The sequence below is a fragment of the Callithrix jacchus genome, chromosome 15, assembly GCF_049354715.1.
Source record: "Callithrix jacchus isolate 240 chromosome 15, calJac240_pri, whole genome shotgun sequence".
Taxonomy (NCBI): domain Eukaryota; kingdom Metazoa; phylum Chordata; class Mammalia; order Primates; family Cebidae; genus Callithrix; species Callithrix jacchus.
Genome location: NC_133516.1, coordinates 26,079,093 through 26,096,564, shown reverse-complemented (window position 1 = coordinate 26,096,564; position 17,472 = coordinate 26,079,093). Strand labels below are relative to the sequence as shown.

At 39.5% G+C, this 17,472-nt stretch overlaps 1 protein-coding gene across 5 annotated transcripts in view; it reads right to left on the bottom strand.

The window, feature by feature from the left end:
• Positions 1–13,385, bottom strand: part of SNRK (SNF related kinase) — a 66,394-nt gene extending 53,009 nt beyond the window's left edge. For 2 of the 5 annotated variants that reach the window (XM_002758253.5, XM_008981480.5), the window contains exons 1-2: positions 13,254–13,385; positions 10,157–10,206 (exon numbers count right to left, since the gene is read on the bottom strand). The gene's annotated coding sequence lies outside the window, so the exon portion shown is untranslated. Of the gene's footprint in view, positions 1–10,156; positions 10,207–13,121 lie in introns of all 5 variants that reach the window. The other 3 variants (XM_002758254.4, XM_002758255.4, XM_035275002.3) reach the window with 2 other exon arrangements.
• Between the last annotated feature and the right edge of the window lie 4,087 nt (positions 13,386–17,472).

The window sequence follows — 17,472 nt, the reverse complement described above, 5'->3', positions numbered from 1 at the left end:
GCAGTGTGGTAGTACAGTGATAAGTACTGGTTCTAAAGACCAAGAACTGCATCTGAAGCCCAGCTCACCAATCACTAGCCAAGGAACTCATTAAGTTACCTTGACCTCTCTGTATGGTCAGTTTCTTCATTAGAAAATATTAGAATAAGAATACAATCTCATAGGACACGGTGAGGATCAAATGAGTTAATATAGCTAAAGAGTTTAGAATAGCACCTGGCACAGAATAAGGATTCTGTAAATAGCAGCCACCACCACCACCATCATGGTGGCAGCGATGATGTTGCTATCATCCAAGCTGCAGTTCTTTCAGTTGTTTGCCCTGCTTCAAGAGAATGCATTTACCAAACTATTCTCTCTCTTTTTCTTTCATAAGAGAGAACAATTCGGAAACTGAACTGTTCTTCAATTTCCTAAGATAAATTAAATTGAAAATGAGTGTTGTAAGATGCAGGAAATAATGTCACTAGTTAGGCATCAAAGTCTGGGGTTTTTCAATAAAACATCTCATAAAATCTAAGTATTTGCTTTTAAAATATTAAGATAATTTCCTATCAAATTTGGCCCTACAAATAGGACTTAATACTCCTTTACATTTTTTCACATCAAATATAGTCTTATAGAAAACCTCAAAATCAATTACGAAAGAAAAATCTGTTTAGTTCAGGAGAAAAGTACAATTAGAATATAAAGATTAGCAAAAAACGGGGTGGGGGGAATTTTGAAAAAAAAAATCCTATCCTTTATGATAACATCTGTTCACACTGAATTTTGCTTAAAATCAAAATATATACTCTAAGGCTGGATCTAGACAAATGTATAAAAATAGTAATTGATTCTTCCTAATCATTTTCTATTTATAATATATGCCCAGACACAATTAAAAAAAAATAAAATGGGGTAATACTTAGGGGTTTGGGGGATGTCAGAGTAAAAACAGATTTGTGGCCATGCACAGTGGCTCACAACCGCAATTCCAGCACTTTCAGAGGCTAAGGTGGGTGGATCACCTGAGGTGAGGAGTTTGAGACCAGCCTGACCAATATGGTAAAACCCCTTCTCTACCAAAAATACAAAAACTACCCGGGCATAGTGGTGTGTGCTTGTACTCCCAACTACTTGGGAGGCTGAGGCAGAACTTGGGAGATAGAGGTTGCAGTAAGCCAAGATCGTGGGTAAGCCAAGATCATGGCACTCTACTTCAACCTGGGGGACAGGGCAATGGTCCATCTCAAACAAAAAAAAAAAAAAGAAAGAAAAAAAAAATGTAACTATTTTCACAATACTTCTCTCCAAAAAACAAGTTGGAAAAGTTAATACAAGCTCACTTTAGAAACTTTAGTAAATACATAAAAGCACAAAAAAGAAAATAAAAATCACCTATAATCTTATCTAGGATGATTTCTCATCAAGTCTGAGTGTACATCCTTTATAGTTACGGTTCTTTACAAAGCTAAGATTTTGGACATGAAATTTGATCCCTATTTTTTCCTCTACTTTATAAAGCAAACATTTTCCCATGCACTAAATTCTTCTAAATAAGTATTTTTAATGACTATACAGCTAAGTGAAATAGGCCAGCTTGCCAAGAGTGCTCATAATATAAAAACTTGTATCTGAGAAACAAGCACCGTTAAGTGTTGCAAGAATATACTGATGTTCTCCCACTAAAGAGAACAGAAGCAACTGAAGCATGTGGGTGTGGCTGGAGAAGAGGAAGGAAGTGTGGGTGGCCCTACACACGTTTTGCAAGCTGCTGAAAACAGTTGTAGAAGCAGCTTCTACTAAACTTACTATCAATTTGGAATTCACCCTGTTATTCTTATTAAAACTCACTTTAAGCGTTTCATCAACATCATCACCATTGCAGTTTCATCCGCACATCAAATGCCTCTTCCTCATACCTCTGAGAGAGAGGTAGGGACAAAAGAGTATGCTCAACAAAGGCAGATCTGCTTGGATACCACTCTGAAGCAATCCATGGCATGAGAAAGTAGAGGAGTTGAACAAAAAGGGCTGTGTGCAAAAACTGTGCTACTTCTACAGTTTATCTATAGTAATAAACATTTCATTTAGAATATAAGTTTTCCTCCAAAATCAGACAACCAATATTCCTCTCCAACATACTAAATGCTTAAAAAAAAAAAACTATGCCAGTATCTTCATCTCAAATAGACAACTAAAACCTGAGTTTTTGCAAAGTTACACGAAAACTGCATTTAAGCTTCTTATACACAGAAATTATCTGGTATCTTACCAAAAAATGAAAACTGTAATCCTTACTCCTGAGAAATAGCAGACTAAACTGTACATCTATAGAAAAGCCAATTTAAGTAGAGGAACTAACACTCTCTCAATGATATTACCAACCTAATCTTCCTGCTAAAATTTTTAAAATGGTACAGGCTGAAAGGAAGACAGGAAACTCTTCCAGGAATAAGCTTTAAGTCAAGCAAAATAAACACAGCCCTGTCATGCAGTCACCACTGCCGTTTTCTTTATTCAAAGTAAATAGTATTTCTGCCGGTGTAGTGGCTCACACCTGTAATCCCAGCACTCTGGGAAGCCAAGGCAGGTGCATCGCTTGAGGTCAGGAGTTTGAGACCAGCCTGGCCAATATAGTAAAGCACCATCTCTATTAAAAATACAAAAATTAGCCAGGCGTGGTGGCGCGGGCCTGTAGTCCCAGCTACTTGGGAGGCTGAGGCAGGAGAATCACTTGACCCCAGGAGGCGGAGGTTGCAGTGAGTCGAGATCATGCCACTGCACTCCAGCCTGGGTGACAGCCTCAAAAAAAAAAAAAAGTAAACAATATTTAACTTTTTAGGGATAGCAAGCCTCCTCCTAGGAGTCATTAATATAAGCTATAAATCAAAAATGAGAACAATAAACAGGTCAATAGGTCCTAGGTTGTAGAAGAATTCAGTTTTTCACCGGATTGGTTTAATATTACAATGTAGTTATACAGTTATCAGTCTGCAATCACTAGGTGAAATCAAGATGGGAACTACAAATTAAAAGATTAAAATCATTTATTATTAGAAATGTTCTTCTGGGCAATTAGTATTCCTAAGTCTCTAAGAAAGCATTTTCCAAGACAAGGTATAACTGCCTACTAAAGTATGTTCTTCATTTTCATCAATGTTAATGGACTAGGGGCCGCTGAGGGACTAGGAATGTCATAATGAGAAGCCTGTTCCAGTTTCTTGAGGCATGATTTGGTTGCCAACGCAGAATCCTTGAAGTACTGGTTTAAGTAATCTTTATTTCCTCTAAGTAAACCAAACTATGGTCCAGCATATATCAAGGAATTTGAATGTATTCAGGAGCTAGGCAAATTATTAACTGATGTATAGTACCTAATAATTTGTAGAGAGGAAGAGATTAACATCCATGCCACAAGACCTGGACCAGCAACATAGATAATAAGTTGAAATTCCTAAACAGATTCTGCCTCTTGGTAAAGCGATGAAAAATGCTAAGCATGTCATTATTTCTACCTACGGTTAAGCAGGACTTAAAAATTAGTATGGTGACAACTCCAGCACACATAATAAGTAATGATATAAGCAAAAGCTGGGTGTGTAGAAATTACTCCAAAATAAACAAATCCAACTCACAATTACTTATTGTTCCCAGGAAAACAGAATATTAAGTTGGAAGTTATGGAAAATTTAAAAACTTAATACTCTAAATCTCCTCTGATCCAAAGCTTTTATTAACACTGTCAAAACTCATTTTAACTCCCTATCATCTTTTTTTCCCTCCTGTTAATATTTTGATGAAGATGGTCACTAAAAAATAGTCAAAAAAGAATCGAGAAACGGAAAAAAAACTTCGTCGATAAACCAAAATACTGGTACCTAACATTTCACTGACTTTGACTCAAAGACAGCTCACTCAGGGATTCTCTTACACTGGTGGGACCACAAGCAAGCTACCTTTTGAAAAACAATTTGGCAATATGTGTACAGGTTGAGCATCCCAAAACTGAAAATATGAAATCCAAAATGCTCCAAAATCTGAAATTTCTAGTGCCAACAAGACACTGCAAGTAAAAAAAACTCTCATATGACCAATCACAGTTCTATTAGTTTTTAAGAGGAAATGCGGTAGAACTTTGTTTCATGCACAAAATTATTAAAAATAGGGTATAAAATTATAGGTGTAAATGAAACAAAAATGAATTTCAGGTTTAGACTTGGGTCTCATCATTACATGCAAATGTTACAAAATCTGACAAAATCCAAAACACTCCTGGTGCTAAGCATTTTAGACAAGAGATACTCAATCTGTCTCTAGAGCCTTAAAATAAAATCCTTGACAATAATTTAACTACTAGATTCATGTCTCAAAGAAAGATGCGGACAAATATTTATATTCAACAATGTTCAGTGATATTTATACATGCAAAAAAAAATCAAATAATCTAAAGGTCTACAATAAGGAAATGGTTAAATAAAACACAATATACCCAGTATAAACAGTATGCCACCATATTCTGAGGCTATTTCATTTCATGGGGAAGTCTCACAACATAAAGTTAAGTAAAACAAAAAAAATTTATATACAAAATTTCATAGTATAAAATCCCTATACTATGAAATCCCTATACTATGAAATTTTGTATATAAATTTTTTTTTGTTTTACTTAACTTTACGTTATGAGACTTCCCCATGAAATGAAATAGCCTCAGAATATGGTGGCATACTGTTAACACTGGGTTAACAGACAGAGCCTCACTACGTCGCCCAGGCTGGAGTGTAGCCCAGATTTTGGCTCACTGTAACCTTTCTGCCTCCTGGGTTCAAGCAATTGATCCCTGCCTAAACCTCCTGAGTAGCTGGGATTACAGGTACATGCCGCCATGCCCAGCTAATTTTTGTATTTTTGTTAGCAGAGACAGGGTTTTGCCATACTGGCCAAGCTGGTCTCGAACTCCTGACCTCAAGTGATTCACCTGCCTTGGCCTCCCAAAGTTCTGGGATTACAAGGCATGAGCCACCACACCCAGCCTGTCCCAATCTTTTTTAAAAAGGCATATCATCTGTATGAATGTATATATTTTAAAAACCTAAAATGTTAAATTAATAAGATTACAGGATATTTTTTCTCTTTATGCTTTTCTGTCCTTAAAATTTTTTGACAGTGAATATGTGCTGCTTTAATAGTCCAGGAAAGGCAGAGGCTACTAAAATTTTGACTTTCTGTACATAATTATTCATTCCATTTACTTTTCCATTAAGAGATCTATGAAATACATCAATTTTTCCAAAAATACACTGTGTACTATACTATCTAATGCCTATTTATGTAATGTTAATAAACAAGACATATTCAACGAAATATTTACTTCCTCTGAGAAGCAAATATTTCACGCCTATAACCACAGCACTTTGGGAGACTGAAGCAAGCTAATTGCAGGAGCTCATGAGTCCAAGCTGCAGTGAGCTGAGATCAGCCACTGCACTCCATCCTGGGAGACAAAGCGAGACCCCATCTCAAAAAAAAAAGAAACAAACAAATTAATTAATAAAAGAAAGAAGGTATGCAACTGCTTCAGTCTGAATAAAGAAACATTAAGTCATTTTCATTAACAAATAATTTGAGCCTCAACAGTACAGGACACAATACAGCCCCTGTCCATTCGAATCTTAAAAGTGATTTAAGAAAATAGGATCTACAGTGCAGCGAACCACCATGGCACATGTATGTCTATGTAACGCACCTGCATGTTCTGTACATGTATCCCAAAACTTAAACTAAAATAATTTTAAAAAGCAAAAATAGGATGCACATTTAAAATGAGAAATAATTATACAAGCGAATCTAGGTGAGGTATGTCAGAGGTATGCAGAGAACATTACATAAGGGCAGGCTCACCAAGGACAAGGGAAGCCCACAGACCAGAGCTTATCCTTCAACAGGTGTAGAGGAATGCCATTCCTGAAAGTGGGGTAAACAAGAAACAAAGTAAGAATGCCTATAGCTGGCTGGCTTAGGAAAGGAAAACACCAGTTTGGGTGAAGTGATTATTTTGGGTAGAAGTGAGATAAATTTAGTAAACTTAAGAGAAGTGGCTGATTCTGAAGAATACCTAATGGCTCATCATTTGAGCAACTGTGCTGGACAAAATGAATGGAAAACTGGCCGTACTAAATAATTCACCAAATATCTATGTTTTAATTATACTTAAGTTTAATTCAAAGTATCATTAAAGAATCAAAAATGCACAATAAAAAGCTTCTCATCAAAGATTCTCAATAGAAGAGGAAACTCCTTTACATATTAACATGAAAGCAACACAGAAATAAACTTATTAGAGAATTTAAACAAATGTTGGAAGTTCACTGTTCACTATAAATTTCCATAAACACTAAATTTGTTATGACTTAATAGCTCTCTGTCATTATTATCCATATATATACTACTAAAAATCTACTACTAACCTAAACAGGTTTATACAGAAACGAGTAAAGCAAAACCACAGATTTTTCTTTCATTATCTTATTTCTAATTTTTAAAATGTCTTTTGCTGCCACAGTTGCCCATTAGAATTCCAGTTTTGTTTGAATAAAGGTCTCAAAACATGGAAACAGATTTTAATTACTAGGAGTCTGTGTATGTACTGCATTTTTTACATTTATTATATCATTTATTTCCTCATTTTACAAATGAAAGGGCAGGGTCAATGAGGTTAAGAACTCACTTTGTCCAGGACCTATACCCAGTTACGAGTTGCCTGGATTGGATTCTAGCCTTCACTTACCCCTGAGCCTTGCATTTTTTTTCCCTTAAACAATATGAAGCTTTTACCTTCTCCTTTCTAATTCACAGAAAAACAAAGGCAGTAAAATTAATCTATTTTGACATTTCTGGTGTTCCTCCAATTCTGATATCCTATGCAAGTTACCCGCTCCAGGTGTCTTCAGAGGAAGAAACTCCCGAGAGCCACTAAAGACTCATCTAATAAACATTATGAACAAATAATTCCATTTAAAACTTTTTGAAATGTTTAGAAACTGCATCTTGAGAAAGGAAGTTACAGGATAATAGCCATTCATAAAACAGGCTGTGGTAATTATTGGTCATCTAAAACTGGAAGGGCCCCTTGAAATAACTTCACACAACTGTTTGCATTCAATTTTGTGACAGCAAGACTCCTCCCCAGCCAACACCAAGTAAATAATTCAGGTAAAATTTAAGCAGGTTTTATTTTTTCCTTAAAAACATTATCCTTTATCCTTTCCCAAACTGTAATTTTGGTGTATTTTGCAAACTATATTCTTTCCATTTGCTTCTGAAAAAAATGTCCCTCACATGAAGATTAGTAAATACTCAGAAAATAGAAAGGCAAAGGACAAAACCAAGCCCTGAAACTGTAGTCTGAATACTCTCAATCCAAATTTCTTTAGTACCATTCATAATACTCTATGCCAATAAAGAGGGAAGTGTTCAACATGCAATAAATGAGGTAAAATAGAAAGCTAAACTTGGATCTACATATACACTGTAGAAAGATTCAATCAAGCTAACGAACATATCTTTCACCTTACCAACTTATCATATGTGTGTGGTCAGGATGTGAAGGAGCTACTCTTTCGGCAATTTAAAGATGTACAACACATTATTGTTGACTATGGTCACCAGGCAGTGCAACAGATCACAAAAACTTACTTTTTTTAAGTTACACACCAATTAAATATTTTAACAGTTTCTGAAAAAAATGTAATCACACTGTTTTTGTCCACTGTTAAATAAAAAGGCTGTATAATATTATGGTTATTTCAAAAAGAGATCCACAAATATATAGTACACTCTAGCCTAATAATCCATCTATGAGTATTTGCTAGTATATTATCCTAAATCTAAAATGAACCTTATATAAAAGTCATACTAAGACAGTAAAACTTATATTAAAATAGCTACGATATAAGGTCTCTAATATAGAAGAAGCAACATAGCTAGGTATTAAAACAAATTTGATTATTATTCCCCTAACTATGCAATACAGAGTAAAAGACAATATAATAACCTAAGTGCGTGTGTGTACATATGGCGGTGAGGGGACATCAGAGAAGGAGCTAAGATAACAGTCCTAAGATTCCACATTTCAAAGTACCGCAGAGTAAACTTTTCTTATTATCTTCACCACAGAGGTACACTTTAGGAATGATCGAAATTCATTCATTCAGCAAATATGCAGAGTGGTATGACAGCACAGTGGAAAGAGTACTACAGGATCTACAGCCCAACAAGTTACTCAACTTCTACAAACAGGCATGTCTTGATAAAACAAAGATAATCACCACCTTGGACAGTTACTGTGAAAGCTAAATGGGATAATATATATTAGCAGGGTGTGAGTAGAATACAAATCTCCTAAGGATTCTATCCCCCTAACTTCAGAACTGGCCTCCCTCCCACAAGATTACAGTATTAGAGAAAGGCTGTATATATAGTTCTCCATTTCATTTTCTTACCAGTAACCTCATCTCCAGTTGGCTCAACGAACTGGCCCCTAAACACCTGTACTGGATACTAGGAAGGTCTGTGTCTCAAGTTGTTCACATACAGTCTCTTATGAGAACAGACATGCAAAAAGAGATATTCTTTTCCCCTAAATCTGCCTTGGAGAATGCCACAGATGGCATTCTGGAGACATAAAAATTTTTGTGTATTTGAGCTAAGAATTGAAATTGGCAATGGTAAGGAAGAGGCTTTTCAGGAAAGAGACCCAAGGAAGTTTAGTGTGACTCAGACAACAATATATGCAGAAGGTAGGAGACAAGGTCAGGCAGGTAGGTAAGAGCCAGATACCCAAAGGGTCTTGTATTCCATAAAATTAATCAGTTTCTACTTCTTAAGTCTAGGCTAGCCCTTACCCATGTTCTAGGGCCCAGCTTAAAGGATGACTTCCTGACCATCCCCTTTCCCTCCCCAAATCCCTGCACATACTAGCTCCCTATACCCACTCACAGCACCGTGTCCTTTGGCATTATGACCCTTATCACAACTGTGAGGTCATATAATTATTTGTGTGACTCTGTGATTAATAATCTGTGTCCCCCACTAAACTAAATGATAGGCTCAGTTCATGTAAGGACCATGTTCATTTCATTCAGCTCTGTATCCCAGGGCCTGCCAAGTATACAGATACAATTTATTAAATGAACAAATGAAGGCCAGCATAAAGAGCCAAAGAAAAATCCTGAGCAGGAGAACAGTAATCAGAGATGACGGTTTAACAAACTACTCTAGCAGCAAAGGGAAGATCAGACTGAAAGAGCAAGAATAGAGAGCTAGAAGACAAGTAAGAAGACAATTGAAAACGTCTCCAGGTAAATGACTACCTAGACTTAAAAATGAGGGCAGCTGGTACATAGACAGTGATGATACGGATGTTGTGGAGGAGCCACATTTTGGAAGTAGAATCCAAGAACTCAATGCACAGGAGGCTAAGCAAAGAGAGCAATCTAGAATGACTGCAGCGGAGAATGGTAGCTAGTGATGCTGTTCTCAGACCAGACTTTCAGGACAGGAGCATCTACCACATGCTAGCAGAGAGTAGATTTCCTTCTAGTTCTAACATTGTATGACTGGAAAAACAATTCAAATCCAACCCAGCTTTATTAGAAAGGGTGTGGTTTCTATAACAGGCAGATAAAATCAACAAATTAAAGATTAGATTTTTTAAGCTTCTTCATCAAGACATTTCTTGGTACAAACTATGTACCAGGTATTACTTGGGTCTGATAACGTAGAGATCAAAGAAGTAGTCTCTGCCTTCAAAGAGCTGACAGTCTTGTGGGTTTAAGAAACATAACCACATGTAAACAACTAAGACATTGAGGCCCAGTAAGGCTGTGATTTGACCGTTATGTTGTGTAATCCAGGTTCCTGGGGCATTCTGTCATAACCTACGTTAAACGGCCCAGGCAAATATGTAATCAAGAGGGTATGTGTTTAGATATATAGACAGACCTAATCTTGCTTTGGGCCTGAAGATACTCCAAAACTTAAAAACATGTCAAATGAACAAACTAATGCCCTCTGAATCTGAAGTAACTGCTGAGTAGCTACATGGCAGTAGACTAGGGGGCATAATAGCAAAAGGAAAGGTAGAGAGACCTGATTTGCCATGGAAGAGCCTACCTGAGCAGAGGCCAAATGCTGGGGATGCCAAAGCAGACTCTCAGGAGGCTCTGGAAGTGACAGCAGAGAAATAAATGTTCAGAGAGGGCAAAGCAGGAATCCTCTTTAGACAGGTTTCTCTCCTACCACCAGCAAGAAATGGTTTCCCATGGCACACAGAGCCACAACCCAAAGCAGATGTGCAGAAAAGCAGATGAGGATCAACGACATATCTCTGGATTATCCAGAGCAGACAACACACTTCCAGTGCTCAGTCATGAGGCTGTTAAATCTGAGGAATTTTATACCAGCTCTTCCCAATGTTAAAACAAAACACAACAAACAGTGCACCAAAAACTTTCTCCTCCATTCCCCAAAGCAACTGCCCCATTTCTCTCCTTCCTTTTCAAAGGCTTTAAGCAAAGAACAGCTGCACTGTTTTGGCCTTCTCCACTCCCTTTCACCTACTTGGATCTACGTTCTTTTCCCACCACTTGACCTTGTCTCTTCTCACCCTCCCTGAACCTTCTGAGCCTTTTCCCTTTTTCTCTGCCTGGGAATTCTTATCCTTTAAGACCAGTTTAACCATCACCTCCTCTGTGAAGCATTTCCACGTCACACTGTTCACTGACACCATCCCTGTGCTTCTGCAGGGTTTTCCCTATGCCTCACCACAGTTCATCTGTGCTGTTACTGTTTTCCTTGGTGTTTCCCAATAGCTTCTAAACACCTAAAGTCAGGAACTGATTTTTATTCGCTTTTTTACTGCTGCCCTCCCTCTACCCTATGGCCCTCAAAAGAGACACACAAACGTTCCATCAATAAATGATCAAAGGTTAAGTTTATCTTCAGAACTGCTAGGATCCACTCAACTTTTCCACCTAAGTTGATCTAAGTTTACCTGCACATACATACACACTGGGAAATACCTAAATTCTGAATAACAGTTTCCTTACTAAAGTATCTTGGCTGTAAATACTCTTTCTTCTGGTTGTTAAGCAAACGGCTGGGATGCAGTTAAATTAAGTCTAGAGTTTCTCATCTACGTTTAATTCTGGCCTATGGAAAGTTCATTTGTACCCTTTTCTTCCTGGGCAGTGTAAAGAGCTCTTAGGATTAGACAATCTGCTACAGGGAAGAAATCATGTCTTATTTACACCAGTGCTTAGAACCATGGCTGTTCAGTACCTCCAGAAATAAATATTTTTCTATTTAGTTTCACTTTCTATATGAGGAAAGCAGTCACAGTAAAGTTCAGATGAACAGTATTTCCTGTGGCCAGTAAAAACATCTTGAAAGCCCTTCAATTTTAATAAGGACATTTAAAAGCCTTTCTTTTAGGATTATGTGATTAAGTTTAAACTATATAGTCCCAAGCTACACTTCCGGTCTGGAAAAATAAAAGTAAGTACAACTTTTGAGTTCTAGCACGTTTTAAACTAATGGATCTTATTGCAATCATACAGAAAAATTTATTCAGAATTATATTTTTTAAAAAGGGGTGAGAGTAATTTCCGTGCACAAAACGAACAATTAAAAACTGATTATACAAATTAAAAAAAAAATTGAAAGGTGACACTGAGAGCTTCCTGCCTGAAAAGCCGTGAGGATGAGAGTATTACAAAAAGTTAGCACCGTGCACTTGATTTTCTCAACTGCTTCAATATGTGACCTTGGGAATGTCATGTAATTTCTCTCATTCCTAGTTCTGTAAAATGGGAATGTCACCTGTTCTCACAGGGACAAGTACACATACGATCAGTTAAAAGAATTGGTATTTGGTGTTCTTTAAAAAAAGAAACTTGTCTAATTAGTATGCTTTAATCATCACTTGTACAGTACATTCCTCTTCAGGAATCCAATTCCAAGAGAAATATTCAAGCAGACGTTAAGGGCAGATTTCCTTAAGGGAATTATTTTATAAATCTGGAAAGCAATATAATGAGATTATAAATTAACAAACTGATTACATAAGCCTTGACAACCGGGGCTTTAAAGTACACTGCTATATATATTCTGATAAGTTAAAGACTAGTTTGGGACATAGTGCTCCAACACCATACAAGGAACCCAAACTGAGGCATTTCATGTTTGATAGGAATTCGGTGGAGATTCAACAGGATGCCCAACACTTGCAAGCCATCCTTCACCTTAAAACCTGACATGTTTAACGCATTAAGTCAACTTTACCACTGTTCCTAAGACTTCGGGAATGCACATAATTACAGGGAAGTGGGGGGTAGTAACATGACAGTTTGAAAGGTCCCATATCCTCAAACCTCTACAGATTTAGGAACTCCACTGCTAAATTCTTCCCAAATCTTGAAACTGCCTATGAAGCTACTGGATTGTATGTGATTCAACTGTTAGAAATAGCACAGCTCTAAGAACCCCGAAGATAAAAGGCTGCCACTTTCCTGCAACCCAAGTCCAAGTAAAACGCAGGAAGGTTCCTGTAAAATGGTCCAGAAAGAGATCAACAGGCGATGACTGTGGAAAAGAACGTAGGTTTCCCAGTCTCCCAGTCCGAAAAATTCCAGCTTTCCCTCGGGAATGGCATTGCTCCTCCTTCCTTACCCCGTTGCCCTTTCTCTACAGACAACAACATCCCCACTCTATTGTAAAGCAGTTGGACCGAGGAACCCCTTTGCTGCAGCCAGATTTTTACAGTCGTCGAAAGGGGAAAACGCATTCAAAGAACACACACCCTACCGGGCGCCCCGAGCGCAGGGCGCCACGGGCGCCGCACTCGGCCCGCTCCGGGGCGGGGCGCGGAGATGCGGGCGCCTTCCGAGGTGCCGCAATCCCGCCGCGGCCGCAAGGGCAGGGCCTCCGGGCGCCCGCGGCCGCCGCCGCAGTGACGGCTCCCTCCGGGCCCCGCCGCCGCCCCGCCGCCAGGCCGCGCCGCGGGGTCCGGGCCGCCGCAGCCCGGGCCCCGCGTCCTCCCGGGCCGCGCGCTGCGGCCGGTGCCGAGAGCGCAACTTACTTTCCGCCTGCGGCGAGCGCCCCGGCCCGGGAGCCCAGTCCGGCAACGGCGGAGGCTACTGAGGCAGCGGAGGCCGGCCACGCAGCCTGCCCACAACCGCAGCGCCCCGCCGCGCCCCGCGCTCGCCCCTACCTTAGCCGGCAGGCGGGCGTCCGTACGCAGCGGCCGCGGCGCCGACAACTCCCTCCCGGCCGCCGAAACCCCGCACCCAGCGCTAATCATAATACCGAGCGGGGCTGCCGGCCGCGGGGAGGGGGTACGGGCGAGCTGCGCCTGCGCGGGCCGCGCGTCACTGTGACGTCAGCGCTGGGGCGGGGCGCCGCGCACCTGCGGTCGGCGCGCGGGCTGCTGGAGGGCATCCTGTCGGCGTTCTGACCCGGGCTGGTCGGGGTTGTGGCAGCTGGCGGGACAAAGCGGGCGAGGTGCCCAAGGAGGATGGAGGACGAGGGAGGAGGAAGCACCAGGGACACGGAACAATGGCCGGGAAAAGTAGCGAGAGCTGTTGGGGGAAATCGGAGGGAAGGGACCGCGTCTGTACAGGACTGCGTCTTGGCTGCTGGGGGCAGGGAGCCGCACGCGCTTTACTCTTTGGTTCCCGCCCAGGTTTAAACAAGGATTTAAACAATTTTTGTATATATATATATATATATATATACATACACATAAGCATATACATACATATATATATACACACACACACACACACTTAATATTTTTTTCTCTGTAGTTTATTCTCCCTGGGAATCTAATTCGAAAACATTATGTTGATTTTGTTATTTAAGCAAAATTGGAAAAGCCCAACATCTGAATGTAGTCCTGGCCTTAAAGGTCAGCGGGAGACACAGCCCTGGGTAGGCAGCTTCTGGCAACAGCATCGAAAAGTAAACGGTCGTGGTGACATATCAAAGCATTTGAAGTCAGAGATTCAAAGCACGCTGGGCATTAACCATAGCCCTGGATGGTTCAGTGGTGTGGTCGCCAGGTCAGGTTGCTCTGGAAGAGAGCTTAGGGATGGCCGGAGAGGGTGGGAGGGGACTCCGGATTCCCACCCCTGGAAGTATGGCATCCAATAGAGATCAGCTCTTCGGGGTTCCTGGAAGGGAGCACCAACAAGCCAGACGCCAGATTTCTCCAACCTGCTTTTCCCCTTCTATTCCCTGTTGTGTCCACACTTCCCCAAGAAAGGACCCCTAGCAAAGGACACAAGCCATCAGAAGAGCTACTTAGATGCTGCAAGCTTGGTTGAATTGACTGGAGTGCGAAGAGAAATCTAGAGGTTTTTAGCAAATCTCTGTTGACCTGCAAATGTCAAAAGCCTTTTCTTTCGGTTTCTATGGCATCAACTTTGCATGTCTGAAGATGGTTGGGAAACAGGAGTGGATTCTTGGGAGGTGCAAACAGTTTGATTCTCAGGGTAATAACATAGGGTTTTCTGATCGAGGGGGACTCCCACTTACCCCTAATGCCCTTGCATCCGATGGTGGAAGAGTACCAGGGAAAGCCTCAGAATAGGCCTCTGCGCCTTAGGCTGCCACCTGGGATTACTCTGACTTGAAAAGACCAGGAAAGAATCATTTCATTTTGACGTGGAAATAGTAACTGTAGCAGCATATTAAGCTTGAGACCCTGACTTGGATTTGTAGAATTTCTTACTTTGTTGCTGGAAAGCAGGAAGACCATGTACTTTTCTTCTCAGGGAGATACCACTATTCAGGGAACTCTAGCCAACTAAAGGGAGAAAATACCACTGTAATGGTTTCACCAAGGGATTTCCAGTGGTCGAAGGCCTCCACCCCCCTCCCCAGGTCTTTAATCCCTGATATATCAGTAACTACAGAATAATGACAATAATATATAAGCTCTTGAAAAATAGAGTATATTGCTGCCGTTTAGGTTTTGAATAAATTTTCTAAGGAAAACAAGGCATAAGAAGAGCAAAACTAATGAAAAAGGGCAAAATAATAAATTGATTTAAATGAAATTGGCTCTAACACTCTTCTAGAGAGGGATGCAGTATTGGCCACATGGTAAATCATTTATTCATCCCCAGTAGCTGAAGTGCTGCTGGCAAGAATGTGACCCATTTTTGGTTCCACATCATAAATGTGGTAACATGATCTGATTATGCTTGGGCAATATTTAAAAATATTCAAGTACAAATTAATATATTATTACTTAACTTGGAATTTAAGCAAATGTGCTTATAGTTAATGAAGAAACCCCTTTTCCAATCTGCCCTGGGGCTTTCTCTAACACACTGCTTTTTTGATGTTGGGTCTTTTTATGGACCTGTAAGAAGCTTTAATTAGATGTACAGCGTTCTACAAAACGACAAGATGAAGCATGCATGCTTGTATTACAGTCTCAGTGATTCAGATCTCAAAAATAACATAATGCCACCAGTTTAAGGAAGATGTTGTTTATTGGAAGGAAACCAGAGAGGTGCTACAAATTAGATCAAAATGTGAAAATTGAGCAGATTGATGAAAGAATTGTCATTTTCATCTTCAGACCCCCAAAAGCAGCATATGTAACAAGCTTATCTTCTCTGGATATTGTTAGTTTTTGAAAAAAAAAATGTATTTAAAACGACAGACATTGAGTAGTCATATACAGTTCAATTTTAAAATGTGACATTTTATTTAATAACATTTTCTTTTACATATTTAATTCATGATTTCATATGTATATTTGTGCATTTCTAGATCCTGGCTTCATCCCATTAGAATCAAAATAATACTTAACTGGAAGGAACTAAGGGTTCCTCAAAGACTCCTTCACCACCCTATTGGCATCAGTTAACATCTTCTACTCTTTTATCTCAGATGTCAGTTAAGGTCCAGTGTGTGTGTGTGTGTGTGTGTGTGTGTGTGTGTGTCTGTGTGTGTGTGTGTGATATTTTTGATAGTTGCAAACAAGAATTGGAAATGACAGTCCTTAACTCTGCTTGTTTGCAACCAGTGAACTAGAAGATAAGACAGACATTGACATTGAATCCCATCTCTACTGCTAAGAGCAAGATGGCTTTGGGAAAGTGGCATAACCTTCTATGTGTTTCTTCTGTAAAATGAGAATGACAGTGATGATAATAATGCCTTTCTTAAATATTTGATGTAAAGCAGTGGTTCTCAAAGTGTGCTCCCTGGACTAGCAGCGTCAGCTTCTCCTGGAAACAGGATTGAAATGCAGATTTTCCAGTTCCACCTCAGACTTACTGAATCAGAAACTAATTTATCTGTTTTAAGACTTGCAGGTGATTCTGAGACAGGTTAGAGTTTGAGAACCACTGTTGGTGAGATTGAGTTTATAGAAAGTATTAGAACCATCCCACTCATAATATCATACAGTTTTGTAATTTTATTGTAGCATTTTCTCCCTTTGAATCTTAAATTCAGGGGGCACAAGGATTGTATTTTATTTTAATTTCTATTCCTGCCACCAAGCCCTGAGGTTACAAATAGGCAGTCCCAGGGCTTTTCACCCAGACTCCTAGCATTGTTTTTCCCCACATAGGTTCTCCAAGAATTGAAATTAGTTGAGAACATTTTCAAATTAGGCGATTTAATACTTTTGGTTAACAAAAGTATTTTTAAGTATAATCTGCATACCATAAAATTCACCAATAATATGTGGATAATTCAATGATTTTTAGTAAATTTATAAAGTTATGCCACCATCACCCCAATCCACTTTTGAAATACTTTCATCTGGATTGGGAGAAGTGGCTCATTCTGTAATCCCAAAACTCTGGGAGGCAGAGGTGAGAGGATCACTTGAGGTCAGGAGTTCAAAACCAACCTGGGAGACACAGGGAGCCCTCATCTTCACAAAAATAATGAAAAAATTTGTTGGGAGTGGTGGAATGCACCTTGGTCCCATCTACTTGAGAAGCTAAAGTGGGAGGATCACCTGAGCCCAGGAGGGCAAGGATGCAGTGAGCTGTAATCACACCACTGCATTCCAGCCTGGGCATCAGAGTGAGCCCCTTTCTCCAAAAAAAAAATAAATTTTTATCAACCCAAAAAGGTCTCTCCTGTGCACATGCAATCAATCTCACTCCAACTTCCAGCCCCCAACACATACAATCTGTTATTTGTCCCTATAGATTTGTTTCCTAGAAATGTCATACAAATGGAATCATACCATGTGCATTCTTTTGTGTCTGACTTCTTTCATGTAGCATGACGTTTTTCCATCTAGCATGTATCAGTAGTTCATTCCTTTTTTTCCTGAACAGTATTCCTTTATATGGATATATTAGATTTTTAAAATCCATTCAAATGATAAATATTTCATTTATTTCCAGATTTTTGCTATTATGGATACTGTTGCTTTGACTATTTACTTAAAC